General features: G+C 45.0%; 1 protein-coding gene across 2 annotated transcripts in view; it reads left to right on the plus strand.

The window, feature by feature from the left end:
* Positions 1-1,990: 1,990 nt before the first annotated feature.
* LOC139614862 (SH3 domain-binding protein 4) overlaps positions 1,991-13,125 on the plus strand; it is a 32,059-nt gene continuing 20,924 nt past the window's right edge. The window contains exon 1 of one of the 2 annotated variants that reach the window (XM_071472502.1): positions 1,991-2,316. The gene's annotated coding sequence lies outside the window, so the exon portion shown is untranslated. Of the gene's footprint in view, positions 2,317-9,913; positions 12,602-13,125 lie in introns of those variants that run through there. The other variant, XM_071472503.1, reaches the window with a different exon arrangement.

Genomic DNA, 13,125 nt, shown 5'->3' on the forward strand with positions numbered 1-13,125 from the left:
GCAGACGTGTCCTCCTCTCTATAACAAATGGACCAGGGGGTTAAAAGAAACAACAAATAAAGCAGTTTCAGCTTTAGAAATCAGCAATTTGTCTTCAGTGGACACAGGACATCTCAGAGTTGATGCATGGACATCCATGAGTGGATGGGACCTGAGCAGCCTGCTGTTTTCTCTGATAACTTAAATCCAGGTGTATCTTAAAATGTGGCTTGAATGGGGAAAATGTCAATTTTGAGCTTCTGACAAGTAACCGTGACGCTTTAAAAAAATCTTTGATCTGAGGGGTCGTCAGATGATTACGGCACTTAGAGAGAACAGATTTTTACTTGCTATTTTTAAGTTGCAGCAACTTCACAAAACTAATTTTAAGTAAACTTAAGTAGATATAAAGTCAACAAATCTTTGTATTTACTTACGCTTTTCAGGGCAATCACTTTTCTAGATTTTTTAAAGTAAGATCAAGTTTTCAGATTTTATAAGTGTGGAAGTGGAAGAAAGCACAACGTTTTGCTTTAAAATGCTTTTTTAATTGCTTTTTTGTAAAATATTGGGTAATATTAGGCCCGTCTGAGGAAACCAAACACTGTGTCCTTTTCCAAGAGGGGCAACAAGCCTTAAACTGGTTTAACACATTTATTATGACTATGTTTTCATGTAAAATCCTAATCATAAAAGTGAGTAGGAAGGAAACCTCCCTCTGAACTACGGGAAGTAGAACAACATGAAACAGAAACAGTGAAGTACAGTAAAAGTCGCCAACACTGTCACTTTCCGGTTGTGTATCTGTTGTGGTTTTGTGGGGGGCTGTTGTAGTTTTGTGGGGGGTGTTGTAGTTTTGTGGGGGGCTGTTGTAGTTTTGTGGGGGGTGTTGTGGTTTTGTGGGGGGCTGTTGTGGTTTTGTGGGGGGCTGTTGTAGTTTTGTGGGGGGTGTTGTGGTTTTGTGGGGGGTGTTGTGGTTTTGTGGGGGGGCTGTTGTAGTTTTGTGGGGGCTGTTGTAGTTTTGTGGGGGGCTGTTGTGGTTTTGTGGGGGGCTGTTGTGGTTTTGTGGGGGGTGTTGTAGTTTTGTGGGGGGCTGTTGTAGTTTTGTGGGGGGGCTGTTGTGGTTTTGTGGGGGGCTGTTGTAGTTTTGTGGGGGGTGTTGTAGTTTTGTGGGGGGGCTGTTGTGGTTTTGTGGGGGGCTGTTGTAGTTTTGTGGGGGGGCTGTTGTGGTTTTGTGGGGGGCTGTTGTAGTTTTGTGGGGGGGCTGTTGTGGTTTTGTGGGGGGCTGTTGTAGTTTTGTGGGGGGCTGTTGTAGTTTTGTGGGGGGTGTTGTAGTTTTGTGGGGGGCTGTTGTGGTTTTGTGGGGGGCTGTTGTGGTTTTGTGGGGGGCTGTTGTAGTTTTGTGGGGGGCTGTTGTAGTTTTGTGGGGGGGCTGTTGTGGTTTTGTGGGGGGCTGTTGTAGTTTTGTGGGGGGTGTTGTAGTTTTGTGGGGGGTGTTGTAGTTTTGTGGGGGCTGTTGTGGTTATGTGGGGGGCTGTTGTAGTTTTGTGGGGGGCTGTTGTAGTTTTGTGGGGGGGCTGTTGTGGTTTTGTGGGGGGCTGTTGTAGTTTTGTGGGGGCTGTTGTAGTTTTGTGGGGGGTGTTGTAGTTTTGTGGGGGGCTGTTGTGGTTTTGTGGGGGGGCTGTTGTAGTTTTGTGGGGGGCTGTTGTAGTTTTGTGGGGGGGCTGTTGTGGTTTTGTGGGGGGCTGTTGTAGTTTTGTGGGGGGTGTTGTAGTTTTGTGGGGGGGCTGTTGTGGTTTTGTGGGGGGCTGTTGTGGTTTTGTGGGGGGCTGTTGTAGTTTTGTGGGGGGTGTTGTAGTTTTGTGGGGGGGCTGTTGTGGTTTTGTGGGGGGCTGTTGTAGTTTTGTGGGGGGGCTGTTGTGGTTTTGTGGGGGGCTGTTGTAGTTTTGTGGGGGGGCTGTTGTGGTTTTGTGGGGGGGCTGTTGTGGTTTTGTGGGGGGCTGTTGTAGTTTTGTGGGGGGGCTGCTGCCTCGTCTGAGAGTCTGGTTCCACAGACGCTGCCATGAGTGATGCTGAACATGCTCCTGCGCCTGGTCACCAGCTCCTTCTGTGTGGAGAACCAGTCAAGTGACATCATGTCCTTATGGGAGCGTGTCCCGCGGAGGCCCCTCCCTGTCCCGGTGACATCAGCCGGAGCCCGGCTGCGCTCCTCCTGGAGGACGCGGTGGAGCCACACTCATCCAGCGCCGACCGCCGGGGAGGGAGCTCCGCGGAAGCAGCGTGCTCGGCTGGGATCGCTCTCTTCATGGGACAAAACAAGACTTTCCTCCTCTTCAGGTGAGCTGCAGACTCCTTCTCGCTGCCGGGGGGGGGGCGCTCCACCGGGGGGCGGCGGGTTTTCCCCCTGAGCCTCCAACTTTTAACTTTGTGGCTCCAGGGCTGCCTGTGTGCGGGGCTGGAGGTGGGAAACCGGCGCTTAATCGACCGGACTGTGTTCTGAGTGTGTGGCGTGAACAGAGCCGCTGCTGAGCTCCGGTCGTGTCTTTCCCGTGTCTCGCTGTTTGTTGGACCGCTCCACGTCCCACTGTCCCTGAACACGGCTGCTGTGGGGGGGGGGGGCTCAGCTGCAGCAGGGTCCTCAGGCTGACTGGTGTTACCGAGCTCCGGGTACCGGGGTCTGACTGTAGGTGGAGTGGGACTGTGGGGGGGGGGCTGGTTGCCATGGCATTAAATAACACAACACTGATTTTATTTCAAGTGAGGATTTCACGTCACTATCACCATCTTCATCACCTCAGTGGCTGTGGCTGCTGTGTTCAGGGCCGCGAAGGCTTTAGACTGAGACTGTTCCAGCCTGGACTGCGGGGGTGTGAGGGTCTCTGGAGGCCGGCAGAGCAGCCAGAGTAAATACTGAGGAGGAAGAAGAGGGAGGATGAAGATTAGAGCTGGAATGATTAGTTAAAGCTCCATCCAGTCTAAAGGCAGATGTCCATGTGTTTGTGATTATAAAGCAGGTCTAGGTTCTATATTAATACTGTGAAAGTATCAAAGCCTCAGTCCACAGAGAAATGCACACAGCCTGTATTCAGACACTGAGCCTTAAAACCAGCCGTCAGGACTTCTGCAACTTTGTGATGTCACAACAAAGCAGTCACCATGCCCTCGGTTCATACTAGAGCTCCAGAGAGGAGATGTAAAACTACACTGAGATGGTTTTTGGTTCTTAAACCACAGATATATCTTCTGCTGGAGATCAACACTTCAGATAAAACACTGGAAAAATGTGGGACCTTTAATGGATTAGTTGTTTAACAGAAATCAAACAAGACAAAGCAAGACATTTGAAGATATCACTATCATAAATTGTTATCATGTTTTTGCACAGTTTACAAACTGATTTATTGATTAGTTGTGACAATATTGTGTAGGTCAGTAGATTGTTAATGAATACAAATAGAAATTAGCATCTCAAAAATACACATTTCATAGTTTTGGCTTATATCTCCCAACCAATACAGGATAATTAGGTTCTCATATTTCACTGTAAGAATAAAAAAGTACTAAAGTGTCCCTCACATGATGTAATTATCAAGTGATGTGTACTGAGGTGCTGTATTTTACTACGGCTGAATAAAGGTCAAAGACTAAATGGAAGCTGAAATAAATTTTGAACTGTAAACTTCACTGGAAATGAAATCACAAAATTTAATTAGGAATAAAAACACAGATATAACAATGATATAAAGGTTGAATTAAGGCTGGGAAAGGCAGGTTTATTTGTATAGCACCATAAACACAGAGGCAACTCAATGTTTTATATACGGCTCAGAAATGCATTTGAACAGCACTAAACACAATAAAGAGGAAAATACAGAATTAGTTATATAATTTGAATGGAAAACTATTTAACAAACAATTAATAAAATAACTCTAATAACTCTGAACTGGCAGTTAAATAATGTAGTTTAGAATAAAGGAAAATAAGGATAAAATAATAGAAATAGCCTATAAAACATTTATAAGTCGGCTGATGTACAGTATCGGTCAGACTCTACCTAATTCTGCTTATTATATTATAAACTCTATGTAGGTGATAGAGTCCTGGTATGAGTCTGTTATCAAAGTGCATTATGGGTCCTGTACCAGCTGACTGTGTTTGAATTGATGGTCTACATGTGAGAATGAGCCAGGAACAGTTGTTTCTCATCCTCCGTGTGTTTCCCAGCAGCAGCTGTGGAGAGAAAAGCTGTGAACACGCTGAGGCCAAGTCTCCTGACTGTTTCCTCCTCCTCTCCTCTAGGCTGACCTGCTGCTCTCCACACACACCACATTAACTGGTTTAGTCGATATCTGACAGGGACCTGCTGGCTTTGTTCCACTCTGTACAAGTTGGCGCTTTCAGGCCACTTTGATTTTAAACATATCCTGGCTCATATTCTTAGTTTTAATCATCGCTGTGATAATGTGTCAAACCAGCTTCACTGATCTGAGGATGTTGTGACGTCACTGAAACTGTAATTCAACATAAGCTTTCAGTCGGTCAGGATGTAAACAGAGTTCAGACCTTTGAGCTAAACCAAATGTAAAAATAAGTCTTTTGTGAACGTGCACCAGAGTGTACAGACTGACTTCCTGCTTCAGCTGTGACCTGCTGTTCTCCTGTGCACTCCGGGCTTGTTGCACATTGTTTACAGCCTGTGTGATGCTCCATCAGCTTGAGTTCCTGCTTTGTTGGAGTCTTGTTGCTTTTTCTCAGTGCTGGCCATGACATATGGCCTTCACACATTCGTGTTCCCCTCAGGATGAACTTTAGGACCAAAAACCTGCAAAAATAGCAGCATTCGCTATCCTTAGCTACAACTGGTGTTTTGTAAGCTATGCTAACACATGAAACCAAGATAATGAACATGATAAACCTTTTTATGTGCTAAATAGCAGCTTGTTGGAGTCATTGTGAATGTGTTAGCATTAGCATTTGGCTCAAAGTATCACAGAGTTCAGTATTCAGCCTCACAGAGCTGCTAGCGTGGCTGTAGACTTCAGGTCCTGTATCGGCACGCTAACTCAAGTCATGAGAACCGTGGCAGTGGTGGGCAGTGTGTTCTCAGGACGATGAATCTCCACGTTGCTCTGAAACTGCTGGATGTGCAAATAAGCAAGAGTTCATCCTGTCAACTTTAAATCAGATAATATGTTGATGTTGTGTTCACCGCTTGTTTCTGCTGCCCCCAAGTGGCCAAATCTGTGTCTCTGGCAGCAGAAGTCATTTGATGTGAGACGAGGATGTGAAATCTGCAAGAACAACAGGAGAAGTCATGAGCTGGGTTATTGCCCTGCACGCCGAGCAACAGTCAGTTTCCCATAGACGAGATTAAACTTGGATGTGGCATCATAACCAGTGACTTGTTTACCCTTCATATAATAATTCATATTGAATAGTACATAGATACCATATGTTTGTTTTAGAGGAGTCTCACACCGTACATGCACATTTCCACAGCGCTGGACCAGACACCACGAGCGTGACTCACTCAGTTCACAGGAGCCAAGCCACAGCTGAACACACACTCTGAGGGCTGAGACGGGGCGGAGGGGGGGGGGCAAAATGAAAGATAAACCTTCATTTAGACTCTAACTTTCTAATAGCATTAGTGCTTTTCATGCTCATAATGATTCATTTATATTTGAATTAAAAACAATTACACAAGCAGTAATTACACATGTTTCTCTTGTTTTTTTTTATGAATTAAATAATGTAGTTTGAAATAATTCATGGCAGCGCAGACTGAATGGGCTCTGTGATGGCTGGACTGATTGTTCAGTATCACTGACTGTGATACCATTACAAAAGATTTGACTTAATACACATTTAATACTTTCACTGACTTTGAATAACACATAAAAGGGACCACGCCAGTGTTTCTGAATGTTGCTATAAATGACCTGATGTATGTGAATTATATTTGATAATGAAATGATTATTTGAGTCATTTTTAAGCTTCTAAAATTTGAGGATTTGATGCTTTTCTCTGTCACACGTGATAGTAAAGTGGTCATGGGCTGTTTGAAGACACCACCTTGATCTGTGGGAAGAATAATTGGCAGATTAATTGATGATGAAAATGATGTTTTAAAGTGCACACAGTGTTTTACATCACTGGATCTGGTTTCCATTCAGGTGTTGACTCTGTGTAAATCTATTCAAATCTGGCCTGAGATACGTAACCTGTCGCAGAGACCAGTGTGTCGACTGTTCGGTTGATAACAAACCAAAAATAGAGCGCGGAGGTTCACTGTTGACCTTTGAAACAGAAGACAGACAGAAACATCCTGACTCAAGGTCCACACACACACACACACACACACACACACACACACACACACACACACACACACACACACACACACTTTTTCTTTCCCGAGAGCTTTCAACCAGATCTTGCACTTTTCCAAAGTAGAAAAATGTGTAGTTGCCATGGAGCTGGGTTTCCATGGAGATGGAGTATAGCATGTGTTTTTGTTTGGGGCAATAAGAATTCCATCACAACCAAAACACAAACCACACCTTCTCCACACCTGAGTCAAATAGGGAGCTTCAGAGGTTCTGGTGGGTGTATGTTTTTCAACTGTGGAGTCAGGCTAGCTGCTTCAGGTCTTTATGCTAAGCTAAGCTAGTTGCACCTTAGCTGCTTAGGGCTGGAACATACCCGGCAGATGATTGGTGTTCCCTTTTGACACTGCGTAGTGTTCACCCCCACGCTCATCTGGACATGACCCCTCCCTCCCTCTGTCCTGACAGCGACTAACATCTGTACAAAACAGATAAAGAAGGAGTTGACTTCATATCGGCTCATATGTTCACATCATGTTTACTTTGGAGTTTTCATTCAAAAGCTTTATCTAAAACATGAGCGTCTCCTCCTCAGTGCAGTTTGCCCTCCCTCCTCTGCACTGTAAAAACACCAAGAGCAGAAACACTGTGGACTTCAGTGAAGATTTGATAAACGTGAACAGGGATGGCGTGAACATGGAAATCGTACCTGATGGACTGAGTTTGACCTCAGCGTATGAATCTGGATGTGTTATCACTGTGTGAGTAAAACCCACTTCATCCTCCATCACTGAGGGCCAGCTCTTTGGTTGCAGCTGGACCTGAATAGACTTCATTGTTTGAATGAATGCATGTGATTCCAGATAAGCGTTCCCCCTCCCCACCTCCTCCCCTCCAGGGGTGAACGTGCGTCCGCTGGTGTCGCTGAAGCTCAGCTCCAGCTGATTACAGCACGAGTTATGACAGCGAGGGCACGGCTGTGGTTGGCAGCGGGTCCCCACCCACCTCACTTGTCTTTACCCGGAGCCCAGGGCCTCCCTCGTCAGGGACTGAAGCAGCCATTATACCAGGGGTGAGTCATCCTGGAGTCTTTCCCAAACAGCCCCCCCACCCTTCATGTCTGGCATCAGCTGGATCCTGGAGCGAGTGTTCACTGCTCGCAGCGAGTCATCTCTGCCTGTTACCAGGAGGAAACATATTTATCAGTTAGTTTCACTCAAACCTCCATCAGAGTGTTATCTCTGTGGCTCCAGGGCTGGCAGTGTCTGTTGGTCTAGAGGTACAGAGTAGTTGTGTAACTTTATGATGTCACAACAAAGCTGTCACCGCCCCCAAGCCCCGCCCACCTGGACCCACCATCCAACCTTGCAGGATTTGGTTTCTCTGGCTGTTTACCTGAAATCTGCTATATTTTTATTGGATCACTCAGAAGACAGTCAGCGAATCAGAAGAGAGCCTCAGATCCTCTCCTCTGATTGGCTGACTGACCTGTTGTTACTAGAGCTCCGGAGAGAAGCCTGAGAGAGGAGATGTAAAACCACACTGAGATGGTTTTTGGTTCTTAAACCACAGATATATCTTCTGATGGAGATCAACACTTCAGATAAAACAATGGAGAAGTTAAAACATGGAGCTTTAAATATCAGATCAGACTCTGTATCAGCAGATGTAAGAACTTGGACAGAAAGACTTGGAGATTACAGCTTCGCACCTGACTGCTGCAAACTAGTCTTGTTGAAGAAGGGACTGTGTGTGTGTGTGTGTATAAAGCCATTGTTTTCAGGTTCGTGACAAGACTGGCAACAGTGACAGCAGCCCACTGAATTTCCTGATAAAGGCCCTGAGTGACAGTCCAACGTGATCTCTAACCTTTTCTCAGTCGGTAAAAGAATGATCAGTTTTACCTTTTTTTTCCTCGTCCTTCACTTGAATAATGCATGACTTCATTTGGAGCTCGCATTCCTCGCATTCCTTCTCACTTTATCCCTGCAGCCATTCCACCTTGGTACGTTTATATTGTGGAGCAGAGGGATGAATGAAGGCTGCAGCTGCTGCAGCACTGACAGAACTGAGCAGAATCCACCTCAGAGGAGAGAAACAAAACAACTAAACCGGAGTCTACAACTGTGGAATCTAGAGTAAATGTGTAAAGATGTACATGCACTGACTGACAGAGCCGGGGGTGTTTGCAGCCCAAATGTTCTAACATGCACAGCTTATTGCCCCTGGTCAGCAACATACTCCTGTGAGGAGAGTTTGTAAGTCAACTGCTCGGACAGGTCTTAGTCTGCGTGTTTGTGGGTTTGTGTCAGATCAGGCAGCTGGTTTTCAGGCTGTAACCTCAGGCTACAGGAGCCCTGAGTCTGACAGTGTGAAATAATGAATATGGGTTGTGGCTGGGATGTGATCCGTCCTCTCACTGGAGCTGGCAGATCATACAGGGTTAGTCCAGTTTGTTTGTGTTTCTTTTATCTGAAATACCTTTGTCTAAAGGAGGTGACACCATTTTTTATTGGTTGGAAAACTACACCTCTAACATGTTGTTGCTGGTTCAAGCTTCAGAGAGGATTTGCTGCCTTTTCTGTTTTTATATCATCTGCTGTTTCCAGGAACTGTGGAGCTACAGAAACCAAACTCAGGAACTAAAAGTCCTGTATCCCATTCCTGTTTCCATTTTCACCACATCTAAAATTAGGCCGATGATGGATTGATGGAGACGGATCTTTCACATGAGGGCACAACAAGGCAGTCATCATGACATCACTGCTGTTTGAGTGTAACGGAGACAGGAAGAGGTGGATAAAGGAGTAGTGACAATCTGGGATTTCTTTCAATCAGGAGAGACTCATGCTGGGAACAAAAGTGGGCGAGAAATTTGAAGTTAAATGGAATTTAGTGTGAACTGGGGGACGGACTTTGGTGCGCAGACCCTGGCAGGAAGCGGCTGGCCCATAGGTTTAAGGTCCTTCCAATTAGAGGAAACACAGCCTAGACTGGAGCTGGAGGTGGGGAACGTCTTCATGAGTCTTCAACGTCTTCTGATTGGATGGTTTGACCGGAGATGGGCAGGCATCTGTGTGATTGGCTAAAGGCCAGCGAGTCAGGTTCTGATAGTAGGAAGACGAGAAGGACCTGGCGGAGCTTAGAGAGGGAAACGGTGCTTATCACTTTCACTAAGCTTCATGTCTGCATTAGAAATCTCCTGCATCAAATGAAGTTGAGTGTCTCTCATATTGTCTCTGCTCCAGTTGCCTCTCTGGGTCTATGCTCCTGCTTCTGGCTCTTTGCAGACGCCTCCAGAAGCCGATAACAGGAGTTTGGGACTTTATTGGCACCAGGAAGTAAAAGCCCTTTTTAGACATGCACCACTTTTGCATTAATGTGATGGCAGTTAAACGTGTTGGTTTCATGTTTGAATAAGTGAGATGTCTATCTTACTGGGTCAGACCTAGTAACATTTCCATAGCAGCACGATACAAGTCTGAACTGAACGGTGTTGGATTAATGTAAAGGCTGAAAAGAGACAGAGTGTGTGTGTGTGTGTGTGTGTGAGAGAGAGAGACAGAACAGAAAACACTCATCTTCCTCCAGGTAAAGTTTCTGAGTTCAGAAACCGTTTCCTGATTAATGGAAATGTTCCCGCGGTGGAAACCAGTGACTGTAAACTGAACACATTTGGGGTTTGGACTGTTTTCAAAGTGAGTTTTTCACCTTAATTAATACACAGGTACCGTTAAGAAGTACAGGAGCCGTTAACCTTAAAGGTAGCCTGTACAGTTTTCATGCCTCTGGTCACAGCTGGGTTCGGAGGCATCATGTTTTCAGGTTGTCCATCTCATTCTTGTGAACTCTAAATCTCAAATTTGGCACAAATGTCAATCTGGAATCAAGGATGAACTGATTAGATTTTGGTGGTCAAAGGTCAAAGGTAAAGATCACTGTGACCTCGAAAATTCTTTGGCCTCTTAAATGTGATATCTCAAGACCACCTGGAGGGAACGTCTTCACACAGACTCAGAGATGAAGGGACCAGAGTTTGGTCATGAAAGCTCGAGGTGATGGTGACCTCACAAAACATTTTGGGCATAACTTACGAATTCATACACTGATCATGACACAACTTAACACAAATGTCTAATTGGATAAAGGCCAACTTCACAGGGACATCATAATGTTCTGCAAAAAACACCTCTGGTCATTAATTAACTTAGGAAGGGAGGACTGTGACCAGATTTCCTGCAATTTGACTGGTTGATGGAGGAAACAAGTGTGAGGCGGTTACTCTAGTTGACTGCTAGCAGTGCTGTGACTGGACTGTTTGTTATACATGTGCTTCTCCAGGCAAGTAAACGTGGATGGAAACAATATAGATAAAAAATACAGGTTTCAGCAGGTTCAGAAATTGGCTTTGGTTATGGTTTATGAGGAAGAAAACTGCTTCAGCACCACTGTTAGATCTCAACTTTGTTAGAGAACTGCACAGGGCACCTTTAACCGTTCCTTGTATGTGAGTGATAATGTTTGAAGGTGTGGTTGTGATGTTGAAGTGTGACGCTCCAGATGCACAGAAACAGGTCTCTCTGACAGGGACCGTGCACCCTGCAGCGTGGCTCCGCCTCACTCCGGGACGGGAGATACTGGGGCTTTGTTCCCTCACACTCCAGGCCTCAGCAATGTTGACTCAGTATCAGACTGTTTGCGTTCTTACATCTCTCACTGAGCCGCTTCCTGAGAACTCAGCACCTGGGCTTCTCTCATTATCTGAATCGAGGGCCGTGGTGAGCTCGCTCAGCCGATGCTCGCTCAGCCGCCAAACTCTCCCTCACTGAAACAGAACCAGACTTCTCTGCGTGTTTGTGGCTCCAACTGTGAGGCAGGGCTGGGATCAGTTTAACTTCTGTTGGTTCCACATGTGGTGAGAAAACACATCATGAAAGCTTGCTTTGTTTTCATTGCAAAATCTACAACAGAATCACGTCACGAGCAGATCTGAACCTCTGGATGCTGCAGCAGTTCACCTTAAACACAGAGCTGTTGTTTATCTGCTCCTTTTGATCGAAGTCAAGTTTAATGTTCGGAAAATTACACTGTGGTCAGCTGAGCTGTGGTTTTGGAAAAGTCATCCCTCTCCCTTTCTCTCTCGGCTGTCATTATCCACAGTGCATGTGGTTGTATAATATTAGGTGTGTCTGTATTTATTGTGCAGTGACACTTGTTTGCATGGTTTGTGTTGTTGTCACAGCGTTATGTAAAGTGCTATTTAAAGGTGCCCTGCAGAGCCTTCATGTAAACAAACACAGTTCTGTTTATATTCTCTCTCATAAGAATAAATTGCATGTGTCCTAACAGACATGCTGACTTCAAGCTTAAATCACCTTTGAAGTCTGTTTCTTTGCACTTTGATGTGGATTTAAACTTCATGAACCAAAGTCCCACCATAGAGAAAAATGGCCTAGATTCAGCGGCGTCTAAGTCTAAAGGTAGATGTCCATGTGTTTGTGATTCTAAAGCAGGTCTAGGTTCTATATTAATACTGTGAAAGTATCAAAGCCTCAGTCCACAGAGAAATGCACACAGCCTGTATTCAGAAGCTGAGCCTTAAAACCAGCCTGGAACTTTGTGATGTCACAACAAAGAACACAAAAAGGCTCAGATCCTCTCTTCTGATTGGCTGACTGACCTGTTGTTACTAGAGCTCCAGAGAGAACCTGAGAGAGGAGATGTAAAACTACACTGAGATGGTTTTTGGTTCTTAAAACCACAAATATATCTTCTGATGGAGATCAACACTGGAGAAGTTAAAAATATGGAGCTTTAAGTTTTGTCTGTTTCTGTGAGATGGTTTTTACACATAAAATCTCATTTTTTTTCTTTTGCTGTTGAGGCTTAAACATCCTTGTGGCCTGTGAGGGAGCAGATGAGAACAATGCGTTGAAGGCGGTCCTTTGAAGGAAATGTGGCAGGCAGGGAGAGTCAGCAGAGATCTGGCTGCCTCTCATCACAAAGGCATTTCCTCCTCAGCCACTTCCTGCTCAGGAGCAGTCGTCCTTAAACTCACAGCAGAGACTCGGCCCCACACCGAGGGGGTAATATGGAGTCAGTCTTTTGGTCATCAGGATGCTTTTATTGCTGCGGGGTGAACGACATCGTGTCTTCGACCTTGTACAGTGACCAGTTTTATGGCTCAGGCCTCATTAATGTTCTGTCTTCTCCTCTGAACAGATACAGAATATTCTGTCCTGTTCATGCAGCAGCATGAAGTCAGCGGGATGAGCTGTGATATGAACACAGGTACTAACACAAGACAATCTGAGTTCCTTATGTTTTCTGATGCAAGTGTGAATTTCTCTAAACTAACAGACTAATCGTTGCAGCTCTCTGTACAGACAGTAGAGAGGCTCAGAGATACAGATCATTATTTTTAATTCTAGTGGAGATCCCAGTTTCCAAAGTTGCTGAATGTCAGACTGAATTTGGAGGAAATGTGTCTAAAATGACTCTCCAGACATCTGGAGTATTTGTGTTTGATGGACCAGTGTTGGTCATGAGTTAGAGTATTTAACTCGATGTGAACATCGTGCAGCTGAGGGACATGATAAGAATGTGATACTCCTCAAACACTGAGTTTATAGTGATGCAAAGGAGAATTTGTTTTATCATCTGGAAGTGAATATGTCCACTCTTCATATTTCCATCTGGTGCAAACATGACTAATTGTTCCTACTACTGTTTGCCACCTGACTTTAAAGACACCAAATACATCTTTACAGTTGGAGAAAGAAGAAATAAAGCTCAAATTATTTACCCAGAAGATT

Source organism: Trachinotus anak, unplaced genomic scaffold (genome assembly GCF_046630095.1).
Source record: "Trachinotus anak isolate AG129_WGS33_773 ecotype Australia unplaced genomic scaffold, CSIRO_AGI_Tana_v1 ptg000039l, whole genome shotgun sequence".
Lineage (NCBI taxonomy): Eukaryota > Metazoa > Chordata > Actinopteri > Carangiformes > Carangidae > Trachinotus > Trachinotus anak.